Here is a 17318-nt window from a genome sequence, read left to right on the forward strand (position 1 = left end):
TGCTCGATATATAAAATAATGCAAAAAATGTTTAATAACCATATAAAACCTACTTACTCTATAGAATTATCCGTGAAATTGAAAAACATCTGGTCCTTAGCGCCACCTCGGAAGTAGCATTGACTCATTTATCAATGCACCGCAAAAAAGGTGGAGCCCGTGATTAACGGCCGTCCATATCACGGAACAATACAATACTGATCAATGAGATCAATGTTCAAACTTGAGCCACTGGTTACTATCACATTATTAATATTTCGTCGAGCTTTAAAAGTATCATGTACTGAAGGATTTCGATGTTTCGATGTTTACATTACATTCTGACACATATATGCATTTGTTTCATACAAAAACTTTATTGCTTCAGGAATGTCGAATTTAGATACATTTATATTTAAATTACCATGGTTTCGTAACGGACCATTTTTGGGTACATTTATTAGGAGAATGTAAGAAAGTTTTATGCATTATTGCAATTATATCACGTGTATATATTCACTTGAGAAATATGGCCGTAACTGATAAAAAACAAGAACAAAAAAACGATGAATAAACTTTAACTTTTCTATTCAATAACGTGTGTGTCTGCATATAGTTTTTCTCTAGATGACCTGACGACAGCGAGAGTAATTTGCCCCGATTTACGTAATCCCGTGGCAGAAATTGTATCGGATGCTACGTGAAAAAGCGATCTTGAACACGTATGTAAGTTTAACGTGTTATATATGCTCATGTTTATACAATCAGATGATGGAAAAAGTTGAAACTTTATCTTATCACTTAAATGCATTCACTATATATAAAATTAAAAGTAGATGTATCAATCATTTTGCGCCTTAGCTATAGTATTGAGAACGTATACACGTACATAGTTTGGTATATTCTTAGGGCTAGAGTAATTCGAACTATATCAAACTCATTGTAAATGATAAAGGGATAGGCATAGTTTGACCTTTTTCCCGTTTTTGTGTGCATACATAAATATGAACAAATTAATACGTATAGAAATATTATAAGTACTAGAGTTGCGACACCTTAAGGGTTTCGCGGGATGGAATGAATGGAGAGATCAAATCAAATTGAAAATCGATTAAGTAGGAAAAAAAAACAAATTACGGTACGAAAACAAATTTGAGTACGAAAAAAAAAATTGGGTACGAAAAAAAATTATGGTACGAAAAACTATTTGGGAACGAAAAAAAATGGGTACAAACAAAAATTTGGGTACGAAAAAATATGGGTACGAAAAAAAATGGGTACGAACAAAATGTGGGCAGGAAAAAAAACAAATTTGGTAACGAAAACAAATTAGAGTACGAAAAAATATAGGGACCGAAAAAAATTAGGGTACGAAAAACTATTTGGGTACGAAAAAATAATGGGTACAAATAAAAATTTGGGTACGAAAACATTTGGGTACGAAACAAATTGGGGTACGAAAAAACAGGGTAGGAAATAAAAATTTATTTGGGTACGAAAAACATGGGTACGAAAAAAAATTTGGGTACGAAAAACATTTGGGTACGAAAAACATTTGGGTACGAAAAAGATGGGTTCGAAAAAAAAATTCGGTACGAACAAGTTTGGGAACAAAAAACACTTGGGTACGAAAAAATGGGTACGAACAAAAAATTTGTGTACGAACAAAATTTGGTACGAACAAAATTTGGGTACGAAAAAAATGGGTACGAAAAAAAAATAGTACGAAAAAAAATTGGGTACGAAAAAAATACGTACGAAAAAAATTGGGTACGAAAAACATTTGGGCACGAACAACATTTGGGTACGAAAAAGATGGGTTCGAAAAAAAAATTCGGTACGAACAAGTTTGGGAACGAAAAACATTTGGGTACGAAAAAAATGGGTACGAAAAAAAAATTTGGGTACGAAAAAAATTGGGTACGAACAAAATTTGGGTACAAAAAAAATGGGTACGAAAATAAAATAGTACGAAAAAAAATTGGGTACGAAAAAAATACGTACGAAAAAAATTGGGTACGAAAAAAAATTGGGTACGAAAAATTTGGTTACGAAAAACATTTGGGTACGAAAAAAATGGGTACGAAAAAAAATTGGGTACGAACATATGTGGGTACGAAAAACATTTGGGTACGAAAAAAATGGGTACGAAAAAAAAATTGGGTACGAAAAAAATTGGGAACGAAAAACATATGGGAACGAAAAAATTCGGTACGAAAAAAAAATTTGTTTACGAAAAAAATTTGGGTACGAAAAAAAATTGGGTACGAAAAAAATGGGTACGCAAAAAAATAGTACGAAAAAAAAATTGGGTACGAAAAAAATAGGAACGAAAAAAATTGGGTACGAAAAAAAATTGGGTACGAAAAATTTGGTTACGAAAAACATTTGGGTACGAAAAAAATGGGTACGAAAAAAAATTGGGTACGAACATATGTGGGTACGAAAAACATTTGGGTACGAAAAAATTGTTACGAAAAAATATTGGGGTACGAAAAATCAAATTTGAATTGTCTAGCGCGTGAATTGTCTCCTGGGGGTGAATTGTCTTGGGGTTGCTATTAATGCTACATGTACTTCCGGCCAAGCCACGTGTTTATAGCGATTGCGCAATAAAAAACACCACTTTCCGCGATTTTATCAAAAACTAGATTTTTCCCAGTTATAACGAACAGGTAGATCGCGTTCTGGTCCATATACATGCCAAATTTCAGCAAAGGTGTTGGGCCAGTTTCCAAGAGACTCAAATCGCGGCTATAACCAGGAGCTTAACGAATTTAGTCGCCATTATCATTCGTTCAATTGAACGTCATCAAATAATGACGTCAATATATCACTCATTCCATAAAGTCTATTGGTAACGATGGCGTTTTTATTACAATATAATTATCACGTTCTTATATATCAAATACACAATGAAAAGCTCAAAGTTATTATGAACACCGTAAGTTCATTAAGTAACACGTTTTCATGCAAATACATCGTTTACAAATACAAACCTGTATCAGTCGGATAAACAGTTTATCAATGATATAGGCCCGATTTTTATATTTTGATTGGTTAAAACGCACATGTGATTTTGGTCGATTTGAAACAAGCAAAACATGCACATTTTGTTCGATACGGAATTTCACAACGGAATTATTGTACCGATGCCTCGAAGGTTCAAAACATGCGAATATGCGGCGAAGGCTCAATCAGGGGTTAATTACAAGTTTTCCGATTGTTTTTTTTTATAATCTTAATTGCATATGCCTTATACAAGGTATTGAATGGGCGTCGGTGAAAATATATTATGTTTGCTCACATATATTGTATCATAGTTTCAAAAATAACTCGTTTTTATTTTACTAGTGAACTACGTTATCGCGATTATTGAAAGAGTACTGAAATCTTGATATCTATGTGTATGTGTTATTGAAAAGCTTCTTAATTTATTTGTAAAAACATATTTGAAATAAAAGAGACAACATCTAAAGCAAGATGTATTTCGAAACCTAGATACATTATTGAGTTAATTAAACTAATAATAATTGTCAAGGGCATTTAACAATTAATTATAAATGTCTGCTCTTAAAATCTGCTATGAAAAGCGAAACCTTTACAGCGAAAGAAATAGTATATAAACTCATGTATTACACGCTATAGCTTAATCAGTCTACGCATGCAGTTGAAAACTTCGAAATTCCTTAAGACCTCAAGTATAATTAGACAAGCTGATATTTCGAAATGTAATTCAACTAAACATATAAAACGTTTTTGATGTGTCTTATATGTGATAATTAAGAACACTATTAATAGGATAGTGTGTCTATTTGATTCAAATAATTCAATTGATTTGAACGAAATTTTAAAATACAGTTGCCAAAAAAAGTCATCTTTTCCAAATGTTATGTAAACGTTGGTTTGCACAAAACAAAAAATATTATATTATATTACCTCACTAATTTGCACTAAAACATTGCATCAAATAAAGTTGACTCTAAGTGGCAAATATATAGATCATTAACAGTCCTTTAAGAGACATGCATGCAAATGTAATGCTCGATGTAATCTCCATTTTACATAACACTTAGATGATGTGTAAACCATGACCCCGATGCTGGTGCAAACATTTTTTATGCAATTCAAATATTCCAAACTAAATTATTGATTGCTTAATTTAGATCTCCTGTATGAACAATAATTCTTTGTATCTCGTTTGAGTTATATTTGCTGACATGTTTGTGCAGTTGTAAGAACACGCGCCTCTAATGGACACGGTTAGAATCCTTACTCGAAGCGTCAACTTTGTGAGTTTGGTTTATGATAAGAAAACCGAAAGGTGGGGTTTTCTCCCGAGTTTCAAATTTCTTCTCAAAGAACATGACCACACCATCATTGATTATCTTTCGGTAAATCAGAACATGCATATGCATTTATTTATACGTTTGTGACACCGGTCAATGACAACTAGGATATTGTCATCTTCTGAAAGTATATTGTGCTGTAGCTTGGTAAAAAGGCCTTACACAAAAGTAGTTTGCCTGTTCGGGAAATATTATTATAAAGATATTCAGTTGTTAAAAAAGTCTGAAACAGTATTTGTAGGGTTGAAACTGCTCGTCTCTTTAATTACATTTGTTGGGTTTCTCTTCATGCAAAAAAGCGAAAACATGCATTGTGTTCGTATTTTTCATTTTATTTGTAAACCGACCGCTTTAAGACATATTCCAAACGGAATTTTTAATTAAGCAATTCAATATGTTTTCTAACTGCTACCATACATTTACACTTTAATGATTTCTATGTGTATAGCTACTTCTTTATATCCGACCAAAAAAGCGTTGCAGTAATCATGAAAAACGGTCGCAAAAATTGTATAAAATGGTATAATGCATTTCCATTTGAGTAACTTGTCTGCATAGGTACAGATGGGTAAGATTGTTTGGCTGTTATATGTAGTTGAACATATATCTTACCTTTTTAAGAATGTCTTTGTTAATGAAGGACGTACGGCTAACCAATAAATTTATTACAACTTCCGATGATTGTCATTCATTCTTTTACAACGTGATTGTCAAAAGTTGTATAATAAATCGGTTACCTTTTATAATAATGGCCTATGAAGAAATGCATTAAGCTTTTATTTGGATTTGTCACAAGTTGTAGCCAATGACAGTTAACTGGCAATTAATGAATCTGGATTGCCCGAACCTCCAAAACCTCCGGAACCAGACCCAGTTAGGCTGTTTCACGTAAATCTACCTGCAATTTATCGAACATAATATGGACGTTGAGATTTTACATTAGAGCACACTTTTGAAATATAAAACGTAATGTATTAAAACTTCAGATGCGTTAATCCAAACAATTCTATGCAAAAGTACTGTACAGTATATTATTAACAAATTACTCGACTAGGTGACGGTGACTTTCTAGTAAACAATGGCCTATCACTGACATTGGTTGATAAGCAAAATATTGCTTTGAAACACACGAAGAGTCTTGATAATCAATGGTTATTTTGACTTTTTCTATCCTAGTATGATCATCGAGGTGACAATAAATCTTTTATACAAAAAACTACTGCAAGCTGTAGAATATTATTTGACGTTTTAGTATGAAAACAATCTTGAAAGTTATTGAAGGTAACAAAATATACATCGTTTACTTCCAAAGCAAATTGTGTCGCTTAAGTTTGGTATTTAACATTTTACTGTTAATTAATGCCTTCATCTCCAAGGTTGCCATATTTTGTTTGTCCACAAAAACACACCATATCCTACAGGATTACATTTGTGCCGAGTTATTTTTAAATAATTCAAATAAGTTTCAATATATATATAGCCCTATTTTATACTATAAAGTCTCATATTTTGACAATTCACCTTGCAATTGACCTTGATATTGCTAGTATCCATGCGGTTTTTCGCAGTAAATATGAATATATGTGGTACGTTATTTTACAAATCTTAAATATATTGTCAAGCTATAGGGCATCGAAATTTAAGAGTCTTGCATCATGACTTATGTCTCCAATATTTGACATTGGCCTTGAAGACAACAACAAGCTTTTTCGAGAGACAAACCGCCTCTATTAGATGAACGTGTGCGATTTATTATATATATTTATTTTGACACAGTATATATGTATTTTATATTGTGTATTCTATGCAAATTGTATACAAAATTGTAATTTGAAATTCGACTTCAGTGTTTAGGTAAAATTGTGCAATCATGCGTTCGGCTATTATGGAACAGGATCAACACACCGAGATATAGACAGACATACTTCCGTGATAAAGTGTTTACAATATATGGTAAATTACGAATAAATCCTGTGTTCAAGCTGGTGGTTTAGTAAGACATTCAATTTGCTAAAGCTCAATGTGAATAGACCTAGACATGGTTTTGTTTATGATTTAACAAAATGGGGAGGATACAATGCACCAAAAAGATTTTAAACAGAGACAAAACATACAAGTAAGTACTTCAATAAAAAAGTAACTATAACCTTGTACATTTTCTATGTTTACACCATAAGTTCAATGTACCTAAGTCGTCCACTAAGAAAATATATACCAAGACGAAATATTGTTAACTGTACCCATCAGATCGACACGCAACATACCAATACGCATCAATAGTATTCAAAACCAATGCCATCAGGTCAAATCTTAAAATCATTATTAATGAAACAACTTGGTCAGAGCGTTAATCTTGCCATTATTTAGACTAAGTTTCAATCAGGGTCAAATCTTCCCACCAATATGTAATCATGTCAAAATTATTTAAAAAGACATACACGTTTCTACTCTAGAAGTCACATTAATGACTCAATCTTTACGAACTATTGTCGGAGTGTTTATCTTAAATATCTTGTTTAAGTTTGAATCTTGGTAAGTTTATTAAAACATCTTTTCACCCGCCAACACGCACAAATGACGTCTATATCCACCAGATCGACAACGACGGCGATATACGTCAAACTTATGGTGTTTTCTCAATTTTTGTCTTTAAAATGATGTATATGTTTCGTTCTGGGGTTTTGAAGCTTAAAGGTAGCCACCACGCCTGCCAAACAAATGTATCCGATAGAACAACGAATAATACTGTATTTATTGCATGTGTCCACCATTTTCGATCGTAGTGTTGTGTGTGTTTTGACGAATTTAACAAGTACAACAAACAAACACATTGACCACAGAATAAGAACAATAGACGTTGTAATTATTATAATGACAAATATTTGTTAATTACCGTGAACACAGGCACAACAAGCAGAACAGATAGAGCCGGAAGAACTGCTAGAACTGCCAAAACTACCATAACTGCCAAAACTACATGGAACGTTATTGCATGTCTCAGTGTCTTCATGTGCCCAATACAATATCGTCCAACAAAAGATGGCGGCGGGTTGTCGGATTGTCTGATCCTTGTTCGGGAGCCTGTGTCACAAGTTTTGGTACAGGAACCCCATCCTTTCCATACCGACCAAACACCGTCTGGTTCAAAACACGATCCATAATTATTAGAATAATGTCACCAATACAATCATTAAATTACATGACTTCATTTATCATTTAATTCAGTGACGTAATCGTTAAAAATATGTTAAAACACCAACAATTACAACAACCGCATGTTAAAATTAGTAAAACAAAAGCGGAAAACTAATCAACAAATATCGACCGAAATATTGATAAAGACACAGAACGCAATGTAAAACTCCCTGCCAATAGTTTAAATGATAATGGTCCTAATAAGCCATATTTGAGTTAATGTCCGAACTCTATTTTCAACATCATAGCAAAAAATGAAGCTACTAAGCAACACTTGTATTGAATATTACCTCCACAAGATACTCCATTGCAACTGTCAATGTCTTGGGCGGAACCCTCACAATAGTGACCCAAAATTGAAGGGTATGGGTTGTTGCACACTCTATATCTACTGCATACATACTTCTTTTTCTCGCTCGAGCTCAACAAGTCTTCACAAACATCTTCTTTCTTTCCTTTCCTAACCTTTCTCTTTATTTCGTACATTTCTCAAATATGTCAACATATTAATTTTACTAAGCAAGTATAATTCTATAAATAGAGCTTCTTTGTATCGATTTATTGTTCACTTTGCCTTACATAGCCAATTATGTCCGTAAACATGTAACGTTTCATATAGCAAGAGAGAAGAACCATATAAGACTGTGTCTTTCGTTCTAATCCCTTTCGAACATGAAAGTATGAGTATTGTGTATGATATTCTATGTATAAATAATGTCAACTTGTTTGAAATAAATATGTTTAAATTATATCTACTGCGATGACCTCCAAAACACGTGGTTGAACAAGGACCCCAAGGCTGCCATGGGGACCAATTTCCATCTACAAATGTTGTGCATTTAATTTTTGAATATGTGCAATACAACTTTTCGTTCTCCGGAACACTTACACCATGGTTAAATATACTTTTCAATACCAGACAGATTTCATGTGTGAAAGAATGTGTGTATGTTTCTAATACATATAGACTCTCATAAATTACCATTCATGCTTATACAAATAGTACTTAAAAGCGTGGTCATAAAAGTATACCATGGTATATGTCCGAGGAGCAAACAATTACATGATCTATATACATTAAATCATTTAATTTACTGATACTAGTCGCTCAAAGATTAACATTAAATATCTTCGTCAATGGACTCGGTAAGGTGTATATATATATATATATATATATATATATATATATATATATATATATATATATATATATATATATATATATATATATATATACATATATGTATTTATATACTTTGAAGACCTCACTTAAACACACCTAAGTATCTGAGAAAAAAAAGCTAATTCATCCAGTATAATTGTGCACCCAAGCTTGAAGCATATCCGATCATCCCTATTATCCCAAAAGCAATGGTATCCGCCAAGACTCGGTTAAGGGTTGTCACATGATCTGTCGCGTCTCTGCATACCAATATCGCACGTGACTGAGCACGATCCCCATGGAGACCACTGACTCCATCCGCCGTGGACTGCACGAGAGGATCAATCCGTAATTAATAAGGGATTACGGTGTTTTGGGGATTTTTTGTGGCATTATCAACGCAAGTGTCAACCTGGCGATTTGTTATGTTCGCTAGCGTTTCAAGTATAATTTGCAATCGCAACAAATATTGCAACCTTATATACATTTTTCGGAATATTAGATGCCGTTATGTTATGTTGATTTGTCAAGCATGCATTCAATTTTCAATTTAAGATATTACCACAGAAAACAATTTCCTTAAAGGAAATGCTAAATACCTCTCGATTAGCTTAATTTAGCAAAATGCAAGTTACGATAACCAAAATAGTTCCCGAAACATAGTCCCGTGTGTCTCGTTGCATTTTGTCAATTTGCTACAACACTTGGATTTTATTATAATAACAAGTCATACCATGATTGAATTTTTCAAACATGAGTAATATTCAGCAAAAACAAACACCACAGTTACTTGAGTCTACGCATATGCAAACGTACATATGCCATGAACAAGAAGTACTAGTTTTACCGCTAAAAATCACGCGCATTCTTTGCATGACGTTTCACGGGTCTTAAAACACTTTAATTATGTTTTATCATAGAAACCCGATACAGCTAGATACATTTTCTACCATTCACAATATTCGTTTGATTAAGATACGGCATAAAATCGTTCAGCAACCCGAAGTATTATTGTAATCTGTATTTGACCTGTCAGTGAAACCTTTGCATTTTAGCAAAGGACAACATTCTTTAGCAAAAATATCGTTACCCAAATACTCTATTTTATGCACTGGATCGCAAATACACTTTTTCACTTTTTGAATAAATCCAGCACTCAATATATCCGAGTGTATGTTAAACTTGACGCCAAAAGCCCGTTTATACGTATAACCGCATCAAAAACTAGAAATGGCGCGGCAGAGGCCGACGCGTATCCCCACGCCGCATGTTTGACCCAAGGGCGCCCCAGGGTTGATCATGGGGCCATGCATAGTTGAGATTGACTGTATTGTCATAAGAGAAGTTCAGTATCAATTAGAAGTGAATGGGTGTAAAAATAAAGAAGTTATAGTAAAAGGCAATTTTGGGAGGGTGTGGCCTATGTGGGCGGGGTGCCCCAGGGTTGGTAATGGGGCCATGCATAGTTGAGATTGACCGTATTGTCATAAGAGAGGTTCAGTATCAATTTGAAGTGAATCAGTGTATTAATGAAGAAATTATAGTAAAAGGCAATTTTGGGCGGGTGTGGTCTATGTGGGCGTGGCGCCCCAGGGTTGGCAACGGGGCCATGCATAGTTGAGTTTGACCGTTTTGTCATAAGAGAGGTTCAGTATCAATTTGAAGTGAATCAGTGTAGAAATGAAGAAGTTAATGTAAAATAACCTAAATTTTTTTTATAGTAAATGGATTTTTTTGGTGGGTGTGGCCTATGTGGGCGGGCGCCCCAGGGTTGGGATTGGGGCCATGCATAGTTGAGATTGACCCTAATGTCATAACAAAAGTTCAGTATCAATTTGAAGTGAATCCGTGTAGAAATGAAAAAATTATAGTAAATGGAAATTTTTGGTGGGTGTGGCCTATGTGGGCGGGGCGCCCCAGGGTTGGGAATGGGGCCATGCATGGTTGAGATTGACCGTATTGTCATAGGTGAGGTCCAGTATCAATTTGAAGTGAATCGGTGTAGAAATAAAGAAGTAAATGTAAAATAACCTAAAAAAATGAGTGATAATTTCTGACGCGGCCCCACCCCAACCCCTATAACTTTTGACCCAGGGGTCAGATCAAAATTCCAAATAGTGCACCGTCGCACATATGCTCATAGCTACCATGTGTGTAAATTTCAAGGTTCTAGTGCTTTTAGTGTAGGAGGAGATAGTGGCCAGGACGGACGGACGGACAGACGGACGGACAGACGGACGGACAGACGGACGGACGGACGGACGGACGGCGGAGATCACCACAATATCCCCACCTTTTTTTCAAAAAGCGTGGGGATAACAATCAGCTTAAACATAGTTACTAGCATTCCCTCACCTCCCCACTTTGTTACCCATGGTCGACATTATTAAGTAAATATATAGCAAGCGGACGATAATCCAAATGGCAAAACCAGACACGTGTAGTACATAGGGTTACCTCCCTTGTCAAACTAGAAAAATCCCAAATATTTCGTATGTGGCCTGTGGTACGCACTCGTCAAATCAAATTTTAACATAAAGAAATCTGTTTAAGTAAAATCCATAACAAGTTTAATATCTTCATACTTAGGCGACTGCTTCCACAAATGTTAAATCCAATATCAGACGTTTTTTTGGCGGTAATATGAACTGAAACGGTTAACGGATTAACTACAAAATGGACTTCAGTACATTTTTCAATTCAACACCCATTTAACAAATCATTTACAGCTTCACAAACAAAATCAGATTCTAAAATAGCACACATATTATTCTTACACACTATTTTGTTCGGCGCTGTATACAGTGGAATTCTGTAACATTTTTGTATTACATCTTAATGCAATCTTTTTCACCAATTTAAAGCCAAAAATCCAAAATCCAGATTATTGTTAAGTCTTACTTTTTACTATTATTTCTTTTCTACCTTGCACAAAATTAGAAAGGTAATGAGGTAACAATTTATAATCATCTTTGATGGATTCCACTCAACACAACGAGGATTTAATCTCGGGAACTTGAAGTTTCTGCGACTCTGATCACGGCTCAGCCATGTGGCCTGTTTCGCCGGAAGTGTGTTTCCCCTTGTCATACAAAGAATGGGCCTCTGGTAACAACTGCTTTGGTAAACCCTGTGGAAACCCCATATCCGGTACCGGATGCAGTTCCAATTCGAACATCGGATGTGTTGCCTAAGTACCAGTATAGGCGAACACGACCTCTTCCACCGCCTACCAAAATTTCAGGCTTCGTAAAAAAACGATACCCGACGTTTTCAGGCACCTTGGTCTAAGAATACCGCTTTTTATTTAGAGCTCTCTCCACAATTTTTGTTCTCGTCCTCGAAGTCACTATTAACGGGACTTGTTTCATACTGCCTCACAGTTTCCCATCATTCCTCCGAAGTTTCCGCTAATCTTTTAATATTTTTCTGTAAATTCTTGCGACTGATCTCTGCAATTTTCTGGTTTGCCGTTGTCTATCGACCATGAAGATGGATTTACTTCCTCCAACAGCTCGTTGTTTAAACTGAACTGAACTAGATTCCCTTCGACACTCTATTTATGTCATTGTTTTACTTCATTTGTTTTTTCATTTCAAAAGTAAGTGAATGAGAATAACCATGAACTTCGTTTTTAAAACTGGTTAGTTCCGATGAACTCGCTTTTAATTGTGACTAAATGGGATTGAAATCACCACAATGCTATCTTCTTTAATCAGTGATTCCTTTTTGTTTCTTAGTCAAGCCAAGCAAGCAACACCTCAATAACAAACTTTAACTATGTCCGAACAGTTCGACTGTCGAAAGCTGAATGACTGTATACTGAACACACACTCAATTTCCTCGTGAACCCATGCGGTGGGACAAAGCGCTAATTATATTGCATTTTTTTCCAAATATGTTTCTTCTAATTAGTAAGCTCAAACGATGAGAATTATTTTTCTTAACCACACACAAAATTTAACATGCCAAATAAGAATGCATACATCTTTGTTTAAAATGCCCACCCGTCCAATGAAAGGCTATATTTAAAACTAAACCGAACGCCAAAACGGATGGTACCGGTTTGTCATAAGTATTTTAGGCGCTAACGGTAAAGGATATGTTTCCTTACGTATACATTATTATTGGAACTGTCACAACTTAAATGCATATGTCTGTTGGTACAAAAGTATGTAGCATACTGTCTTTAAAATGTATATTTAAGCGAAATATCGCGAGTTAGCACGTCTTTACATCCCAGCCTGTCGCGCGTGAGTAAAACATTGACATAGTAGTAAGGTCAATATACACTTTGACCCCAAACAAATTGCTTCGAAAAGTTTTTTCACTGATCCTTGTAGGGTAGCAATTACTTTATAACATATCAACATTTACTGAAATCGGACTTCCGGAAAATTGTTTTTTTTTCAAGATGGCCGTCAAGATGGCCTCCAAAACATATTTATGATCATAACTATGTAACTATCCACTCAAATCTGATGATTTGGGTGTCTATACCCAGGTTTCGGGGACCAAAGAACACTTTAAAATAATCACACATAGCGCAAGTTTATTATGATACAACATAAATCCAACATGGCCCTCCAAACATAGCCACCGCCACAATGAGAAGGATCACAAGTCCATAACGTTTGACTTAAAGGTAAATGATTGTTATGTAAAATGCCATAGTTTTGGAGACAAAGAACACAAAGATGGAATTCTTGATATCACTATGCAGTTGATTCATAATGAAATCCAATTTATGACATTCAGCTGTCCACAATCACCTGATACACAATCTGTATCCTCGTCGGTTAATGTTTTGGGGCTATGCTGGTATATTTCAACTGTTGCTTAAACAATATCAACGTCTGTATCCTCTGGTGACACAAGGACATTATATCCCCTTTTAGCCAGAGCTGTGCTGATCAGAGCAATCATGCCTGCCTTGTCTTCGTTGGGAGAAAAAAGTCCTCATTATTGCATGATCACTCTGATCTTTGTTGAAACTCCTTCTCGGGTTTTTATTTGTGAGCTTGCTCACAAATAATGCAGACGCAAAATTTCAAATCGCTTCGGCTTTTCTACGGGGAGCCTAACTACGCTTTACACATGCCGTATCCGCGCGAGAAAGAGTTGTATAATTTATGAAAGAGGTTTGAGTTCTCCAACCATATTCATTCACAAATGGAAACATTATACGAATATCGTGTTTAATGTAATAGTTTCGAACGGAGCTTATATAGAAAAGAATCAATGAACAATGATTGTATTATACCTGACGCGGAAGAGATTGTTTATGAATGAATAAAATAGTCCACTTTCTGCTACGTCTTCATGACGTAGTATTTTTGCTCAGTTCATTCATAATTTGAGGCTATTAATAGATGCACCTTTCGATAAACAAAGGAGAGTCCAATTGCACGGGTGATAACAACGCATTAGGTTACGCTTGTTTGTTTTCACAGTTCTCAGTTTATAAAACGTTGAACATGAGTTCAACAATTACTACAGGGATACGATAGACAACATAAAAAATGCCTCATTATCGCTAAAACCGATTATAAAAAACAATTAAATATAACAAGAATTATCTTTTAAAAAGGTAGTCTTGCTGTTTTTTTAAATAAAGTTTAAAATTTTGTTTCTAAATAATTTAATTGAAAACAAAATTTAAAGTGATATTATGGGCATTTTTCACTGTTGAATTAAGCTGAAAAGAATTAACAGGTCAAAAGAGTTAGTTAAAATGTGGTTACTGACCAATTATCTGCAACTCATCATGCTACCAGTTGTTTATAAAAATATATTTTATATTTGATATTCTTACGTGACTCACCCAGTCCTCTAAGCCGAAATGATCCGAAAAACAAAATTGTGTCTTTGCGTCGTACGAACGAATCTGCACTAAAACTCAATTTAGGTTCACATGCATGATCAGTTGTCAAACGAAAGTACGGTTGATATTGAAATGCATTTTTTTCTCTTTCCGGGATATTGTTTTAGTATGTTGATGCTGCATTAACATATATAAGTGTATATGAAGTGAAAACACCAAAAATAAACAACGGTTGCGATAGACACCTATAAACTGCTAAATGCCCATAATATCACTTTTAAATATTGTGTTGTTGTTTTTTTTACTTGTTAGTCGCATATTTACCGCATGAAATGTGTGTTATAATAGGCAAACCATATATCTACATTAGTATAAGTAGATACAAATTATGCTATGTCCTCCATCATCGCAATATATCGTATGTTAATATTTGATTAACATGCTGTTTTCTTTCCAAACATTTGAATCACACTTTCATAGCCGCGTCATGCGAAAAAGAGTTTTATGGTCTTTCGACCAGCGTAGCTCAAGTTTTAATGTGTTTTGCTTAAGAATTTAATACAATGCTGTGTAATACCAATACATTTTCATTTGTGAGCGAAGCTCACAAATAATGCAGACGCAATTTTGCAAATCAGTATGCCTTAGCTACGGAAGGGCCCGTAACCCATGACTGCCTGTGTGGATAACTGCATTCAAATTTAGCAGACGACAAAATTAATGCTGTAAGCGTTAGTGTTTATACTTAACTCGTACTCTGCAGCAGACGACAGCCTGTAATTAGAAATTATGTAAACAATAGGTTTAAGAGCTTGTGGGACATATTGGCCAGTCTAGTGTTTAGAACAGCTTGTGCGATGACATTGGTAAGTTTATCATTGAAATCTGTACATATTGGCTGCTTTCAGGGAAAACGGGGCTTAATGCTGCATTAAAAGTATGTCATGTGTGCAAAGTTGTTTCTCAATAATGTTAAGAAAATAGAAAAATTATTAGATACACATATCACAACATGTACATGATTATAGGCTTGTTATTCTTTAGCAAGGCAACCACAATTCTGAAGATGGTTGCCAGTGCAGCGACAAGTTGTGAAAAAAGACATATTGTTGTTATTTTGTCTAAGTTATCTATATAACATAAATATGAGGATAAACAGTCACACACATCTCGACATGTGCTTTAAGACACAGTCTTTCAAATTTGAATGGGTTGTGTTCCTTTCAAACATGCGATATAAAAAGCTATAACATTAGTTTGAAAACTGAGTTGCTTCTAAGATTATGCAATAGCGAACAAATTAAGTGCCTTCAGCGCTTTGATTGTTTTTTTCTTCGACTCTGGTGTGTGATATCTTTGATAGAAGGACCGTCTTCGTAACCATCGAACACCACTGTTGCTTGTCTGTGAAATCTGCATAATACTTTGCTATTGCGTTGTTTGTGTCGCCCTTTTGTCATGTTAAACGATGAAGCAAAAGTCCATCATCAAGGATGTAAGAATCTGTTTCAGGAATACAGTTCATCAAAGCCTCACTGGATACGTTTATGGATTGATCTGTCATGGACTTAATGATCTGAAGCTTGTCTGCTTTACGAAGTATGTTCTAGGCTTCAAAGAGGGCAGGAGGATCGGGACTCAGTTAATACTACAATATGTTTTCTATGAAAAGATCTCCAGATTTTGTCACTACCAGGAACCGCTGGAACAAAAGGGCACGATCAATAACACGGTCTTTAGCAATCTTAACAGCGGAGCTTATCCCAAGATTTTGGGATCTGTCTTTTCTCTTAGATTTATCAAACTAAGGTTGACTTTCCTATGATAACTCGTATGATCTTGTTCCAAACCTCCTGAAATGCTTGAACATTCACATCTGATCCAGCCACTATCCAATTGACAATGTTTTTCAGAGTAGTATTTGCTGTGTAGGGTGAGCAGGTTGATATCTTGCATTTCCTCGAGATCAGAAACATCTCTTTTGATGCGCACCTCAGTTGAGTTTTACAGACAGGCCAGGCCTGTGAACTCCTGCATCGCACTGTTGTACTCGGATGTTACAGGTGCAGATATGGTCCCATTGCAGTGTACCCACTGCCGAGAGTGAGACAACATGTGGTCTTAAGAGACCTCATCAATGTTTGCTCAATGGCAAGATCACTGCACTGCTCTTGACAGCTTGACCTGTCATAATGTGCACGATGGCATTTTCTCCATAAACAGTCTCAAGTGTGATTTTGAGACATGTTCCTTCAATGAGGAATCCTATGTCTCCAGCAAGTTCACGAGTATATGAAAACACCCCAACATCAGAACAATACTTTTCAGGCAACTACTTTGTCGGCAGCCTTCATATACAAGGGTTGGTCCCACGTTAAAATGGTGAGATGGTTGTGCTTCATGGCAAAGTTGAGTCTAAATGTTAACATAATGCACGACTTATCCCCACAGTACAAATGATCATAGGCAAGAATTTTACTAACGACTGCTCAGGGCGCTGGCTTCCCTTATGCAAAATATGCATCATTCCTGGAAATTCGGTGTTGCCTGCCTGAAGCTGAAGGAGACTTCTCAAAAAATATCGACCCTCTTGTCATAATCAAGAAATCGCGTCAGGTCCTCGAATACTACCTCATAACAAGCATAACAAGCATGCCTTGCCGACCGGTACTACAAGATAGAAATTCGTCTTATTTCTAGCTCTGTGGCCTTTTTTCGCGGAATCAGAAAATTCGTCCGTGATGCGGGGGTTATTGATATATTGACACACATCCCATGAAAAGTACATTGGATATCAATGGTGATAATA

The sequence above is a fragment of the Dreissena polymorpha genome, chromosome 2, assembly GCF_020536995.1.
Source record: "Dreissena polymorpha isolate Duluth1 chromosome 2, UMN_Dpol_1.0, whole genome shotgun sequence".
NCBI lineage: Eukaryota > Metazoa > Mollusca > Bivalvia > Myida > Dreissenidae > Dreissena > Dreissena polymorpha.